We start from the raw sequence: 15,795 nt of genomic DNA on the forward strand, positions 1-15,795 counted from the left end.
ATGGGTGGGCTTTATTTTTTGGGAAGTCTGATTGGCCAAGGGATGGAAGAGTGGCTTCACAGGAGGCCAATAGGAAAACTGGGGTGATTCCTCCGCTACATCTTTTTACGAGCGTTTGGGTTCTATACCTGAACTGGCTCCTCACCAGAGGCGGCTGCATTTGGGGCACCTGCAGAAGCTGCGGCGGCCCTAGAAGAGAGGCGGCGACTGAAGACTGAGACACAGTTTTTTCTGTTACTTAAAGCAGTTGCAAACCAAACGGTTTCCAAGCTCATCTTTGCCATCTTGGAAGCTGGAGACATTTTGATTATGTTTTGATTAACGAAAATGGGAGGCCGGGGGACTCCTCGGCCTTTGGTAGCGCACAGCGTCCGCCACAACAGCAGCGGCTTGTCTTCCAAATCATGTAAATGGCACCAGCATTTATGGATTAGGCAGGCAGGCAGGCAGAGAGCCCGACAGCAGGTGGAGCCAGAACCAAAGGCACGTAGAAATAGCTGAAGTCCAGTTTTGTCCCCATCGCTCCTGCCTGCTAAGTTGAGGGTCGATTTCAAAAATTTCCACTGGAAAAACGGTTATGTCCCTGTGGAGATGGCAGTACAGTGGTACCTCGGGTTACATATGCTTCAGGTTACAGACTCCGCCAACACAGAAATAGTACCTTGGGTTAAGAACTTTGCTTCAGGATGAGAACAGAAATCGTGCTCTGGCGGCAACAGGAGGCCCCATTAGCTAAAGTGGTGCTTCAGGTTAAGAACGGACCTCTGGAACGAATTAAGTACTTAACCCGAGGTATTGAGTCAGTGGCTCATGTTATCACTCCTCTACTATTGTCCATGTGGGTCGCTCAATCATTCCTACTCCTGTCTCCTTTGTTTTAGAAGATCAAGATGATCAGGTGACAGCAAAAACAGCAAGGTTTTTAGCGGGGGCAATTAGAATAAGATCTCTTATTTGATTATTGATGTGAACCCCCCAAATGTATTTTCTATAGTTAAGTTTTTACCTCTTCAGCACATTTTATTTTATTGCTATGGCTAGTGGCTGATGCAAATACAGATTCTGCTAAGTTTTCCAAGAACAACACAGAGTTGAGGAGGAGGAACCTGACAGGCAGGGTCTCCCCCACACACCAACCCTGGACTAGATGTAAGGCAGGCAGGAGCGGCCTGAAGTTGGTGGGGCAGTGCCCCCACTTGCCCTAATGCAGTGGTAGCCAAACTTGGCCCTCCAGATGTTTTGGGACTACAACTCCCACCATCTCTAGCTAACAGAACCAATGGTCTGGGATGATGGGAATTGTAGTCCCAAAACATCTGGAGGGCCGAGTTTGGCCACCACTGCCGTAATGGATCACACTGTACTGCCTGGATGAGGGCATTTCAATCTACTAGGCCACTCTACTCAGTATTTTAGGTGGTGACATTCATTTTTTCATTCAGTTTATATCCCGACCTTCCTCCAAACTCTTATTTGTTCCTTTGAAGCCCCACCCTTACCCACTCCCCACCTGAAAGCTACTGAGAGATCAAGGAAAACCAAAGGATCATCATGTTTCCCTCCCCTTATGGTTTTGATCTATGGGCTACTTTTAAAATGAGGCTGCATTTTAAATTGCATTTTAACCTGTACTTTAAATTGGTTCCCCCCCCCCCGCCGCCATTGTATTTTTACTGTAATTTTACTGGTGTTAGCCGCCCTGAGCCCGGCTCTGGCCGGGGAGGGCGGGGTATAAATAAAATTTATTATTATTATTATTATTATTATTATTATTATTATTATTATTATTATTATTATTATTATACAGGACCAGCAAGGCTGTTTCGTTTGCAAAGCCAGGCCTGAAGCCCACTTGAAATAGATCTACAGAATGGTTTTATCCAACAGTGAGTATGCCTCACCTGATATCCCCGCATCAAAAACACAACCTGGGCACAGCAAATGCAAGCATTTATTTCGCACCAATTTGCCTTGCCACTTCAGGCATTCAGAAACCTCTAGGCCTCAATATGCTTTACAACTCTAGGGGGCACCAAATGCTTTTGAGAACAATGCAGGCCAGCATCTGCTCAGATGTCCTGCAACATATTCTAGACTTAGCATTTGGTAGTAGTGCGATTGCAACCAGGACCTATCGTAGCATGGTTCAGGCTTCCATCTGCTCCGTTCCACCCATCCTCCAGCTTTATGCTCCCTCCTCAGTAGCCACTTAGCACTGTGGCCATTCTTTGCTGGTCTGTTGTGGGTTGGGTCCCTGGCTCCAAATATACTACCTTTTCCTCCAAGGAGCTCAAGATGGTGTACATGGTTCTCCCCTCTCCATTTTATCCTCACAATAACCCTGTGAGGTAGGTTAGGCTGAGAGGCAGTGACTGGGCCAAGAGCACCCAGTGAGCTTCATGGCTGAGTGAGGATTCAAACCCTGGTCTTCCAGGTTGTAGCCTTAACACTCTAACCATTGCTCCATGCTGGCACCCAGCCTGCTGATATTTCCCTCTTATGTGTGGGTGGTGCTGTTTTGGCAACATAAGCGACTGGCATCAGAAACGGAGGGAATGCTTATCAACACTGGACAGTTCAAAAAGGAGAATCTGGAAAGTCAAAGAAGGCTGTAGTGCTGAGTCTTTAATTTTCTCCCCCCCAGACTACAATTCCCATCATCCCTGACCACTGGTCTTGCTAGCTAGGGATGATGGGATTTGTAGTCCAAAAACAGCTGGAGACCCAGGTTTGGGAAACACTGCTAGAGTAAACCAGAGGGAGTTCAACCTGTGGAAAATATTCTACAAATGACTTAGCATTTGTAGACAACAGCCAGCCCTGTGCCTCGTGAGTGTTCATGCCTCATTTAAAGCACATGACTTCACTCAAAGAAGCCTGAGAACTATTCTTTACCCCCTACAGAGCTATGATTCCCAGCAGCCTTCAGTTCCCAGGCTTCTTTGCAGGAAGCCATGTGTTTTAAATGCATGGTATGTACACAGCTAGTTCTCAAGAGGGTTTGAAAATCGAGGCTATTGCAATGCATCGTGAACAGCAGCAGTTATGGTCTCTGAGTATTAAGCCTATGCATTCAGTTTGGTCTTTAAAAGAGACTCTTGAAGCGATACTATAGGCATCTTTAAATATATGATGGGCTGCCTGTCACAAAGAAGATTGGGCAAATTGGTTTTCTGTTGGTACGTTTCATTCTTCCACAAACCCCTCTTTAGTCTGTTGTATGAGTAGAAGAGCCTTAAATGCCATTTTAAATACAGTGGTACCTTGGCTCTTGAACTTAATCCGTTCTGGGAGTTTGTACGACTCCCGAAACCATTCGAAAACCAAGGCACGGCTTCCGATTGGCTGCAGGAGTTTCCTGTACTCAAGCGGAAGCAGCATCGGATGTTCGTTTGCTGAAAAACGTTCACAATCCGGAACACTTACTTCCAGGTTTGCAGCATTCAGGAGCCAGTTTGTTTGACAACTAAGCCGTTTGGGAACCAAGGTACCACTGTAATGATTAAAAGTTATCAGCAGCTATAGGTGTACCTCTGGCTATCTGGAGACAGACTGCAAAAGCACACCATCATCTCTATGCCCAGCTTCCAGAGCCCCCTGGCTGGCGACTGTTGGAAACAGAGGGCTAGATTAGATGGGCCTTGACATCACTCCCTCTAATACCAGACTCAGATGATGAGTGCCAATTAGCACCAGTACCAAATGGAATGAATGGGAAATTAGAGGGAGATATAAGCAAGCCACAAAATGTTGAGTGTCCGTTGAAAAATAATGGATTTGTGGTTTTTTTGGGGGGGGGGGTGAGTCCGGAATCTAGACGTGTGTGGCAGGTGAGGTGAGGATTCACTGCAGCATTTTGTTGCAGGTCGCAGTTGTGATTCAGAAAAGCAATTGTGCATTCTCACACAGGCAGATTATACATTTGAAGGGAGACTGTAAATTCATTTGAACATCAAAACCCAAATGTAATCTTTGAACCGTTGGGATTTTGAGAGTCTATGTGCAAATATTGGTGAGAATTTTCCTCCTCTCGTTTGCTTCCCCTTTACGTTAGGGGTGTGTATGTGAAACCAGGGCATCATCAAACCCGGAAAGGGCACTGACAAGCGTGGCTTCACTGAGAATCTTTGTCCCTTTTATAGTCTCTGAGATGCTTCAGTTGCTCTTTCATGTAGACCACAGAGCGTTGCTGAGAGTTTACTAAGAATCTTTGATCTGGCTTTAAACAAAAAGAGGAGTCTATGGTTGGGTGCCTTTTCTTTTTTTACAGACCTACCGCTCTCCCTCTCCTCCCCGCTTCACAATCTGTATTAGAGAACACTAAGCGAGTTCTGGCTTGCTCTGAAGCTATGAGGTTGAGAGATAGGTTGCATTGCGGAGATGACAAAGACCCTGTTGTGGGGCCAGCCAGGTACAAGGGTTTAAAGTACAGGTGGAAAGGTTTGTCAGTTTCCATTTCCCTCAGTCCCTCATTTCTCCAATCTTAAATTCAGTTCACCACATTTATTTACATGTTGCCTTTATATATACCATCATTCCATGGTGGCTTAAATTTTTTTTAAAGTCATCATTAAAATCCATCCTAATATTTCTCCTTATATGCAGTTTTGCAGCCTAATGAACACATTTCTGCAAGCAATTTCCTTTAATTAATGCACTTCTGTACCCTTTTTTAAAACCTGCATTGCATGCAAAATTCTAAGTGTGCATTTCAAAGGATAGCTAGATTTCAGTTCATATCTTGTTGCGTGCTGTGCAATTTAGGACTGAATTTCTTCCCATCCCTGAAGTTGTTTACATATTTTGTGTCAGGGTAGACACGTATTCTTTGGAAAGCTAAAGAGTTTTCAAAAGAATACTCTCCATGCACTTACCTGAAATTGCTAGATTTGGAAAATACACTAATAAGGCTGCATGTACATTTCACCTTTAAAGCAGATTCAAAGCACATTCTTTCCCTCAAAGTATTCTGAGCACTGTCGTTTACACTTCCCGGAGTTACAGTTTCCAGCAACCCTTGACAAACCACAGTGCCTAGAATTTGTTTGTGGGGTGTGTATGTGTGTATGATTCGAATGTGATTTACAGGTACACAGTCTACTGCAAAGAGACAAGGCAAAATAAAGCGGAGGCTTCAGGCCTAGTTCCACAGTATGGGGCTGGCAGAATGCATCGACTCCCGCATTTCTCTCCCTGGAAATATTTGGCAAAAGAAGGAGGAGATGTGGTAGCAGCATCGCCTTCCCTCTTTTACCAGCCCAGCTTCACTTTATTAGCTGCAGTTTGCAGGAGGCAGGGGAATGATGATGTCCTGTTGCCACATGTTCCTTCTACCACATGTCGCCAAGGGAGATGCAAAGGTAGAGAGAAATATAGGACGCTGCCTTTTATCAGGTCAGACTGTAGATCTATATTGCCTCTATGTCAACTGGCAGCAACTCCCCAAACATTTTTAGACAGGCGTCTTTACCTTTTGTGTGCAAACCATGCGACCTGCCGCTGAATTTCAGCTCTTCCTTGAGGGTCTATGGCAATTTACACCCTTGCAGTAGATAATGGGAGCTGAGTTTGAGCGCCCTCCAGTTTCTGTATCTGTCCCTTGCAGTGTTGTTTTTTTGAGCTGGAGCTCAGTTCCGGCACCTCTCACATGGGCGCCATTGCAGGCTGACACTCCCCACACCCGTTTCTTGCCTTTGCGTACTTCTGAGAAGCCTAAAACGAACATTTCAAGTCAAAATGGAAGCTGGCCAGCGTATGTGTGTCTACACTTTTTTAAGATCTATGACTGAAATATACTCGGAGTCGAGAGTGGATTTCATGCTCTTTATTCAGCTCATAGTGGTGAGGAGGAATGGAAGTTCCCCCACAATATCTGCTTTATATACATTATTTACACAATGGGCTGCACGTGATTGGCTAATTCCGGGATTCTCCTTGATATATACTCAGAGTCGCAAAGTGATTTTGTCATCGGAGGAACAGGTGGGGAGAGGGCTCACGGAGGCTGGGAGGGACTCAGCAGCGGAAGCAGGGACCAGCAGGGGGAGAGATGGGTCTCTGGAGGAAAGTCTCACGAGGGCTGAGAGAGACACAGCAGCTAAAGCAGGAACTAGCAGGGAAAGGGGAGGATCTCTGAGGGAAAGCGAGCAAGAGGGAGGGCTCAGGGACACGTCCAGCGAGAACAGTGGGGAGGTGTCAGAAGCTCCCATAGGGAGACCCATTCCTCGCCGGAAGCTGTCACGTCGTGAGTCCAGAAGACGTGTTTCCGTTAAGGAGCTTCTATGCTGGAAGCGCTTCCGAAAACAACCACTGTCGGAATCTGCAAGTGACTAGGGCAGACATGTCTGAGGAGCTCTGTCACACACAGAGGTTTGTGGAGTTGCACAAACTCTGAGGGACCACGATTTTACGCACAAGCAGCTAATCATCCCATCACAGATTTCATGCTCTTTATTCAGCTCATAGTGGTGAGGAGGAATGAATGAAACTCCCCTCAAAGTATCTACTTTATATACATCATTTACACAATGGGCTGCACATGATTGGCTAATTCTGGAATTCTACTGTAAGCCAATCAGGTTGTGGATTCACTTATATCTGGAGCATGATTGGGTGGTTCCTGCCAACCAATCATACTGCTGCATTGTTCTAAGACCAATCAGACTGCTTCAGTTTGGATCCTATTCAACTCAGTACATAACACTCCTGTAGGCCAATCAGGTTGTAGATTCACTTCCACCTGGAGCTGGATTGGGTGGCTCCTGTGGACCAATCAGACTGCTGCATTTTGGATCCTATTCAACTCAGTACATAACAATGACTCTACTTTGCTCCTAGCCGCGATCGGTTAAGCTAAGCTAAGCTAAGCTAATTCATATTTCCTTTTCTTCCACCCATCTCCCGTGTAGTGGTGGCAGGATTTAAGCTTTCCTACCAGTCCTCTACCGTTGCACACATGCACGTTCGCACAAGGGCCCTTCCAGGCTGCCCATGCCATCTGCCTGAATGTCAGAGAATGGGGGGGGGGCACATTGATTTGACCTGCACCAGAACCAGGGGTGACCCCCCCAACCAGCTAGGCAGACAGCTTGCCATAGTGTTTAGTACCTCCACAGGCAGTGAACATGGCTGCTGTGAAACCGGCATCTGTTCAGGGCTGCCCCAAGTCATAGAATCATAGAATTGTAAAGTTGGAAGGGACTCTAAGGGCAATCTAGTTTAACCCCCCTGCAAAGCAGGAATCTAAGCTAAAGCATCCATGACAGATGGCCATCCAACCTCTGCTTAAATACCTCCAAGGAAGGAGAGTCCATAAACTCCCCGAGGGAGTCCATTCCACTGTTAAACAGCAATTTCAGAAAGCTTTTCCTGGTGTTTAGTGGGAATTTCCTTTCTTGTCACTTGAAGCCATTAATTTGAGTCCTACCCTCCAGAGCAGGAGAAAACAAGCTTGTTCCCTCTTCCATGTGACAGCCCTTGAGATATTTGAAGAGGGTGGCTTACTCTAACAACGTCATGGTGAGTTCCAGCACCTATTTTTCCTGGAGGAAAAAGCACAGCTGGAATGTATTCTTGAACTCTGACAATGGCTCTAGCTTGCTTGGGTGGAAGAGGGGTGTGTGAGTACGTGTAGAAACTAGCCTACTGTACAAAGGCAAAATTTACACTCATTGCTGCCCTGGCCCCACCCACCACTGGCATAAGGAAATGTGACCCTGGCATTGACAAAAATTCCCCCCTCGGCTCAACAGAGTTCTGCAAAGTCCCCATGAAATTACTGGGTGCTAGAGCATCAAGAACACGTCACACTATATGGGGATGTTCTTCATAGAAATAAGGTCGCATCCATCCTATACCTTTAATCACTCTTCTCTCACTTTAATTATCATGGCTCCCCTCACAAAATCCTGGGAGCCAGGGCCAGCCCAAGACATTTTGGTGCCTGATGCAAACCACAAAATGCCACCCCCCTGCCAGGGAAGAAGGGGTGAGTGAGGTTCTGCGTCAGGAACAAGGGGGTAATAAAGATCAACATCTGGGGGGAGGGTAGGAGGAAACCAGAGGTGGCCCCCTCACCTTGCCTCATGAAGCTGTAGCTTGTTAAGGGTGCTGGGCCTTGTAGTTCTGTGAGGTGCCTCCCCTCACAACTCTCAGCACCCTTCACAAACCACATTGGCCCCCAGGGTTCCTTGGGAGCAGCAATGACTACAGTGTTGCCCTGCAAGACGAATGCCTCGCAAGACGGAAAACTCGCTAGACGAAGAGAATCACAGAACGGATTCTTTTCGTATTGCAAGGCACCACTGTACTAAAGAGATGTAAAAGTGCTTTAAATTGTATACTGTGGATGCCACCTGAGTAGAGGAACATCGCTTCGAAAAGAGCGTTGTCTGTTTTGCAAGGTGCACAGGAGTCAGGAAAAAGTGTCACAGTGGAAATTTTAACATTCATGCCACACTGGTGAACTTGCAGGTTTTTTAAAAAACACAGGTGCTTGAATAGGGAAACAGTTCAAATGTGGCGCAGTATTGTGGGCGGAACAGGGGCAGATTAAGGTTTCTCCCCCTCCCCAAGCTGGGGAAATACCTGGATTCAAAGGCTCCTGAGCCGCAGCACCTGGAGGAGGGTTAAGCAAAAGGGGCCTTTGAAATAGTTACATCTCCCACCACCACCTGCCCACATCCTTTCTCTTCTGCATTTAAGAACAACATGGGAGGGCTATTATATATGGGCCTAGAAAACAGAGGGGAGTTCCACTGCTGACGGTTTGTTGTAGGGTGGGATTGGACATGCTCCAAAAGTGAAATATCTCCTATAGACCCTTTTGGCCCCCGAATACTTTCGGAGAAGTCCAGGAGGGATACATTCCTCTTCCTCTGCTTGTTGCACAAGGGGCTATAAATTTGACCCCACCCACAGAGCTGCCAACCCTTTGCCTCTCCCTTTCTCCTTCCCGAGGGGGAGGAAGTCACATGGGCAATAAATCTTCTCCAGTGCCCCGAAGCACTTCTGGAAGGCAAGGCAGAGGTTCGTTGGAATCGCAGAGCAGAGAATATGCTACAGGCTGAAACCAGTTTAACTGTCTCCCCTTCTTTCTGGGGAATTCGGGGGCTGTATATCCTTCAAGGGGGGGCCCAACAGATATCCGAAACGAGGTTCAGAACTTTCACAATATACAGTTCCCAATAAGTTTGTGGTGTATATATTATATGCCTTGAGATGAGCAGCATAGAAAGTGTGTAGACCTAAATTCAGGTCTTGCACCTTAAATTTATTGTTTGTTTATTAAAATTTATATACCATCCTTCATCACGAGAATAAAAACACAATATAAAAAAGCACAAATAAATACTTAAAACAGAAACAACAAAATAAAGGCTTCCACCCAAAGAATCGTGGGAACTGTAGTTTGCTGGAAATTGTAACTGTGATGGATAAACTAGAGTTCCCAGGGTTCTTTTTTTGGGGGGGGGGGAGAAGCCATGCACTTTAAATGTACTCTAAATATATGATGCGCACATTGCCTTGATCTGAGCCATGTTGATCTTTCTTGATCTTGATCTCACCAGAGCTTAGCTCCAGAACTTGTTTTATATACAGTACTGTACATGTTTTATATACATGTGAAACTGTCTTATATCTGCGGGCATTATTAGAGGCTTGCCCAGGGGACCCAAGCCTCAGATCTTTGGGAACAGGCCCTGGCTCTCCTGCCCCTTTCCCTCTCCTAAAAAAAATAATTATTATTATTTTAATTAGTTCGCTTACAGGACAGATGGGTGAACTGCAAAACGCAGTGCTGGCGAAACCCCAGCTACCCATCATTTAATTAGCCAAGAGGCTAATGCATATGAAACAGCGTTTGCAAATTGTGTGCAAATTTGTCTCAAGACCTTAAGTAATTAGCAAAGCCTGCTTATACCATCAGATCATTTGGTCAATCTACATTTAAAGCATATTCCCCACCCCCACACAAGAACCCTGGGAACTGTAGTTTGGTATGTGTGAATGGAATTTTAGCTCTGTGAGGAGCAAACTACAGTTCCCAACATACACATATTAGCTCAGTATTGTGTCCAGGATTTCAGACTGGAGTGTTGATGGTCATTTTCTAAACATAAAGAGTTATGCAAGTTTAATTTGTCCTGGGTTGCTGAACAGGGATTCATATTGAATTTGGTCCTTCCCAGCATCCAGTGCTCACTTTTCTGGCAGAAGGGCTACAATCCTAATCCCATTTACCTTGGAGTAAACCTCACTGAATTCAATGGGACTTACTTCTGAGTAAACATGGTTAGGATTATGCTGTTTTAAGTAGATATATAATTGTATTGTTAATTCCTTCTCCCTCTCCCCCCCAATCCTGATTTTAAAAACAATTAGGTAGGGCTTACTTAGATGTTACTGCTGTTATTTGGAAGGAAACTAATATTTATTTTTAAATAAATAGTTCTGCACTAACCAACTGGTTTTGATAATGAATTATTATACACAGTGTTAGATAGCTTTTCGTTTTCTTTTGCTATTTTTCTGTAAATTATCAGAATAGAGGGAGCTACTTTTCTAGCTTGTGCACATTTATTTTTCTTTACATGAATGGCACTGCAGTATATATTTGTAGCTTGCCTCTCCCACCAGGACCCGAAGGCTGTGCAAATGGGTTCCCCTTCTCCCAACGACAGCCCAGTGAAGTATGCTCGGCTGAGAGATGATAGAGCAAATACTAAATCCGTAAAACTGCACATATTTTGTTGTTGTTTGTTTTCATTTATCAGGGTTGTCAAACTGTTTTTGGGTGGTGGTGGTATTTTGCTGTAAGAATCGGGGCTAAAAAATGTTGCAGTTAAACCAAGAGGAGCTGATTTTCTGGCATTCTTTAGATGGGCGGCATTATAGATTTGCATTCTGTTTTTCCTCCAGAGAGATCAAGGCAGTATATGTTACCCTCCCCCTTTTTATATTTGCAACAGCCCTGTAAGGTAGGCTTGGCTAAATTAATATATGCAGAAGTTCTTGCCAATAGATTGCAGGGCAGCGGGTGTCAATCCACATGCAGTGTACATAGCCCACGAAATCCTGTCACCATCCCTGCACAGACTGCATTTCTCTTACCACGGCATCTAGGGTTAAAGGTGCTCCTCTCAAAGGCGCAAGTTGCCCAAGCAAATAGCCAGAGATGGCCATCATTTCAGATACATGTAATTCTGAAGGGGGGAGGGAAATCAACACACAAAATACACCGTTCAGTACAGTGCTGTTGTTAAAAGCTGGGTATTCCTTCAAACAAACAGAACGAGAAAGTTTAAAGAAGAACTAGGATTGCGTACAAAGTCTTGGGAAGAACAGATCCCTGGTCATTTGGGGGCTCTTAATTTTGCCTGCAAACGAGAACAGCCAGCAGAGGCCGCTGTTAGCCCTTCTGGGTACTGGTGGTCTCTTAGATGGTCACCAGTTGTACATAAGGTTTAAGAGTAATTTCAGTGTGACATAATCAAACCCTCTTGCCAGCTCATTCTTCCCGTGATTAAGCACAGATTAACTACTGAGCCGTCACAGGAAACTGAAATCTCACCACTTCAGAGCCAATAGGGGCAGCCTGGGATTCCCACCCCCACTATTCTTTGTACTGAAAACTCTTGAGAGATTAATTTTCCAGCCTCAAGGAGAACAATTTTAAAGCCTTACTTTGCTTCATTGAAACTAAGGCTTTTCAGACACCACGCATTTAAAGCACGTTCCCCACCCCCAAATAATTTATTAAGGGTACGGAGAATTGTAGTTCAGTGAGGTGCAAACTGCAGTTCCCAGGATTTGGGTGTGTGTGCTTTGAACGTATGATGTGCATGCAGGCCTACTTTGCGTTATTGAAACTAAGCTTGAGAGATTCACTGTACTCAAGATGTCCCATTGAGTCCATAATGAACCCAGTCCCATTCCATCAGTTGAGTATCTTTGGAACCAAACTGCTGCTGTTCTGTCATCTCTCCCCACCCTGCTTTCCATAGGCTCACCCATAAAAAGCCAGGCAACCTCATGCACCCTGCCCCTTTGCGTTTTGTACATGGCGTCTCTTATTAATGAGCTCTCTCCTTGCCGGGCAGTGCGGTGTGTGCTTGGCTGAACAGGGCTGGCCCTGCAAATCTCGGGCTGGCTATAAATATTTTCCGAGTCTTTAATTGCAGTAAATTATCAAATTACATGGGAGACTCAGCTGGCTCTCAGGCCAGACGAGAGTCATTGCATCTCTGAAATAATCGTAGGGGAGTGGGACACGCAGCTTACTGTGTGGCTGCGTACACACCTGAAATGGTGATCTTTTTGCTCTATCCAAGGTGTACCCTAGGCAGAAATGTTGCGAGGGAGAAGCCCAGTGTTAACTGCAGGGAGAGAATTGTATCGCCAGTGCAAAACATGAAAATTGTAAGTGCAGCAAACTAGCGGAGGCTGATCTGTTAAATGGAACACTGCTCCATCAACCTCAGTCTGCCCTCAGCCAGACCCCACCTGCCTTCCTATAGGTCATTCTGGCAGTCAACTTCTGGCTCCTTATCCTCAGTTTTGCCTTTTGAGAACTCACCAGAGAGGCGGATGGGACAAAAACGAGAATTAGTTAGCTCCAACTGTCTTTGGTTTTGGCTGTAACTACTCCAGGATTCCAGTCTCTCTTTCTTTCTTTTGTGATTTTTTTTAAAAAAAGTTTTAAGAGCTAATTAGTTATTTATCCCTTCTGGACTCCCCCCCCCCCCGGATTCCAATTTCTCCCCTTTGTTTCCTTACACATCTTAACTTTTCCATTCAAATTCAAGTCCATTTATAACCATCATTCACATTACTTCATAGATGTTATATCAATCCTGCTATTGTTTTTAAATCTTTACAGTGAACCTTAAGGTACTCTATAAATTTTGCCCAGTCTTGTATAAACTTTTTTTCATCTTGATCCTGGATCTTCCCGGTCATCTTTGCCATTTTGGCATAGTTTATCATCTTAGTTATCCATTCCTCCTTCATTGGAACTTTCTCTTCTTTCCATTTCTGGGCAAGTAGCATCCTTGCTGCTGTACAGTAGTTGCATACATAATAGTCTTCACCTGTTACTCCTAATAAAAAGGCCTCCAGTTTTATAACATTTTAAAACATTTTCTTCAATTCATTATAAATTATTTCCCAGAAGCCGATGGTATTTATCTCCAGGAAAGCCAGCAAAAATGTGTAAGAATTTATCTAATGTGTGCTGGAAGTGTAAAGATAAAGTGGGTACATTTTATCATATGCGGTGGTCATTCAAAAAGGTAGTAGGCTTCCAGGATTCCAGTCTCAGTTGGCATCACCTATTATAGCTTAAGGCTCCCATCCTGTTACATGAGAGAAGGCTTCAGATAACACAAGGGAACTTACTTCTGGGTAGCTATGCACAGGGCTGGGTTGTTAACTTATCCCAAGTTATTTTAATGAATGAAAATGTACTTGTCGTTCTTTCCCGAGTGCTCGTCAGTTATTGCAGTGCCTTCGCACTCATCCATCATAGCATAGGAAGATGGGAGCTGTTTAATTTGAATAAATGGATGTAACTAAGGTGGTCGGATGCAAGAGAGGGCGGGGCTCCTGAACATGTTATTGGTGTGTAGAAAAGAGAATTTCAGCAGGTGTATCTTGCTGATCCAACTGGAATTCTGGGCACCTTCAGACTGGCGTTGTACTGTTGTGTGTATTCTGCAACATCTTCTTGACACGATAACAAGCAGCAGACTTGTTTTGCTTTAGTTCGCTCTGTGGTGCTCCCCCAATGCTACCTCATTCTTGCTGTCCGGAGGAGCTGTGGCGCAACAAATCGCAGAACAAAAACAAACCAGAAGACAGAATCATAGAGTTGGCAGGGATCACGAGGGTCATCTAGTTCAAGCCGCTGCAATGCAGGAATCTCAACTAAAATATCAGTGGCAGATGGTCATCCAAATTCTGCTTTAAGACGGCCAAGGAAGGAGAGTCCACAACCTCCCGAGGGAGACCGTTCCACTGTCAAACAGCTCTTACTATCAGAAAGTTTTTCCTGATGTTCAGTCGGAATCTAATTTCTTGTGACTTGAAGCCATTGTCTTGAGTCCTACCCTCCAGAGCAAGAGAAAACAAGCTTGCTCCAATCTCCACGTGACAGCCTTGAGATATTTGAAGATGGTTATTGTATCTCCTCTCAATCTCCTCTTTTCCAGGCTAAATGTACCCAGCTCCTTCAACCGTTCCTCATAAGGCTTAGCTTCCAGACCCTTGATCATCTTGGTTGGCCTCCTCTGCACATTTGTGATGCAAAATGTTATGGGATTTCAGTAGGAGTTTACAAGGTATGCACTGGTTAGAAAATAAGCAGTGCAACCACCTCGAAAACTTTGCAGGCACAAACCATGTGGCCGTCCTGATACTTTCATAAGCACAACACATCATGAATGCACAATAAAAAGGACAACTGGAAGGATCCTTCATCTTCTTCTCCTCAAATGTTAAAAGATGCAGTAGCTCTGTCCTTTCTTGCATCTGGCCATCCTAGGGAAAATACTCCATGCAGGACTCAGTTGTTTAACAACAGAACCAACAAATTTTGGCTACTGAAAGAAAGCTAGAAGGAAAATCAGGAGTGGATTCTTGTATGATAGGACTGTGAACTCAGGTCTGGCACTAACAAAAAAATTCTAGGCTGCTATATTCTCAGAAGTGCCCTGCTCCTTCAGTATCTGCCCTTCAAAGCAACTATTTCACATTGGCTCCAGCTAGTTGGAATTGGAGTTCTAGGGAGTGGAGGAATTATTTATTGCAAGTTTGAAGTCTTCCCACCCCTAGCTTAAATCCCACCCCACCCTACCCTCGTACAGCAGATCCCGGTTGCTATTTTCATATTCAAGAGATTGCATTTGTTGCGTTTAACCCTTGAAACTAGGGTGGTTGCTCTTCTGGGAAAAACAACTAAAGACAGCACATACACAGCTGCATTTGGAAATGGGCGGCAGAATGTGGAACTTCACCGGGATCTTCCAAGGCCTAGAGCTAGCTCCCTTGCTAACCACTAAAATAAAAGGATTGGGTAAGGAGCAATCTTGGAATAATTCGCTTAATATTCCAGGGAAATGATGATTTGGCAGTGGATTAAACCTTCCAGACCAAACAACTGCCGGCAGGGGACGCTTGTGGTTTCTCGGCTTTCTGTTCAAATTGCTCACATGGTTTTGGGGTTTCCTCTCCCACCCTAAGGGCTAGAAACTTGTTCAGGAAAAGAGAGGAAGAGAGAATGAAAAGCAGGAAGGAATTCTCAGACTTCTCCTGACTAGGTTCCATGTAGATCGGAGCCTTAGTTCTTAGCAGCTGTGTTTATCTTACAGAGCAAGTAAGATTATACTTTTATTAAAGCAACTAATCATATGCATAAGCAACAAGTGTTGTCTCTCGGTGTTTATTGAAACAATAAATCATACGCATAAGCAGTAAGTGTTGTCTGTTGGTGTTTGTCTAAATTTTAAGACACCCCAAGTTCCCTTTAGTATTCCGCTGCCTTGTCTCCCCTTTGTCATGTAAAACAAAGCGATTGAGTCATCTCTTCTTGCATAGGCACACTGTGATTGATGCCTGAGCCCAGTAACCATTGGAAAGAGACAAAGCAAGCAGAAGCCAGAAGACAAGGAGGAGATTGGACGAAGCCAAGGTGGTTGCAGGACTGGCATTTTCAAAACATTTCACACCAGTTATCTCAGTGAACCTTACAACAGTCCTGTTAGGTAGGTCTATAATATTATAACCTATCTGTGGATG

The 15,795-nt window shown here is 44.7% G+C and overlaps 1 protein-coding gene across 2 annotated transcripts in view; it reads left to right on the forward strand.

The window, feature by feature from the left end:
• The first annotated feature begins 116 nt into the window (after nt 1-116).
• Nucleotides 117-15,795, forward strand: part of SP6 (Sp6 transcription factor) — a 99,584-nt gene continuing 83,905 nt past the window's right edge. Inside the window, exons 1-2 of one of the 2 annotated variants that reach the window (XM_081166738.1) lie at nt 117-487; nt 1,808-1,886. The gene's annotated coding sequence lies outside the window, so the exon portion shown is untranslated. The remainder of the gene's footprint in view (nt 488-1,807; nt 1,887-15,795) is intronic. The other variant, XM_081166737.1, reaches the window with a different exon arrangement.

Source organism: Podarcis bocagei, assembly GCF_964188305.1.
Source record: "Podarcis bocagei genome assembly, chromosome: 13".
NCBI lineage: Eukaryota > Metazoa > Chordata > Lepidosauria > Squamata > Lacertidae > Podarcis > Podarcis bocagei.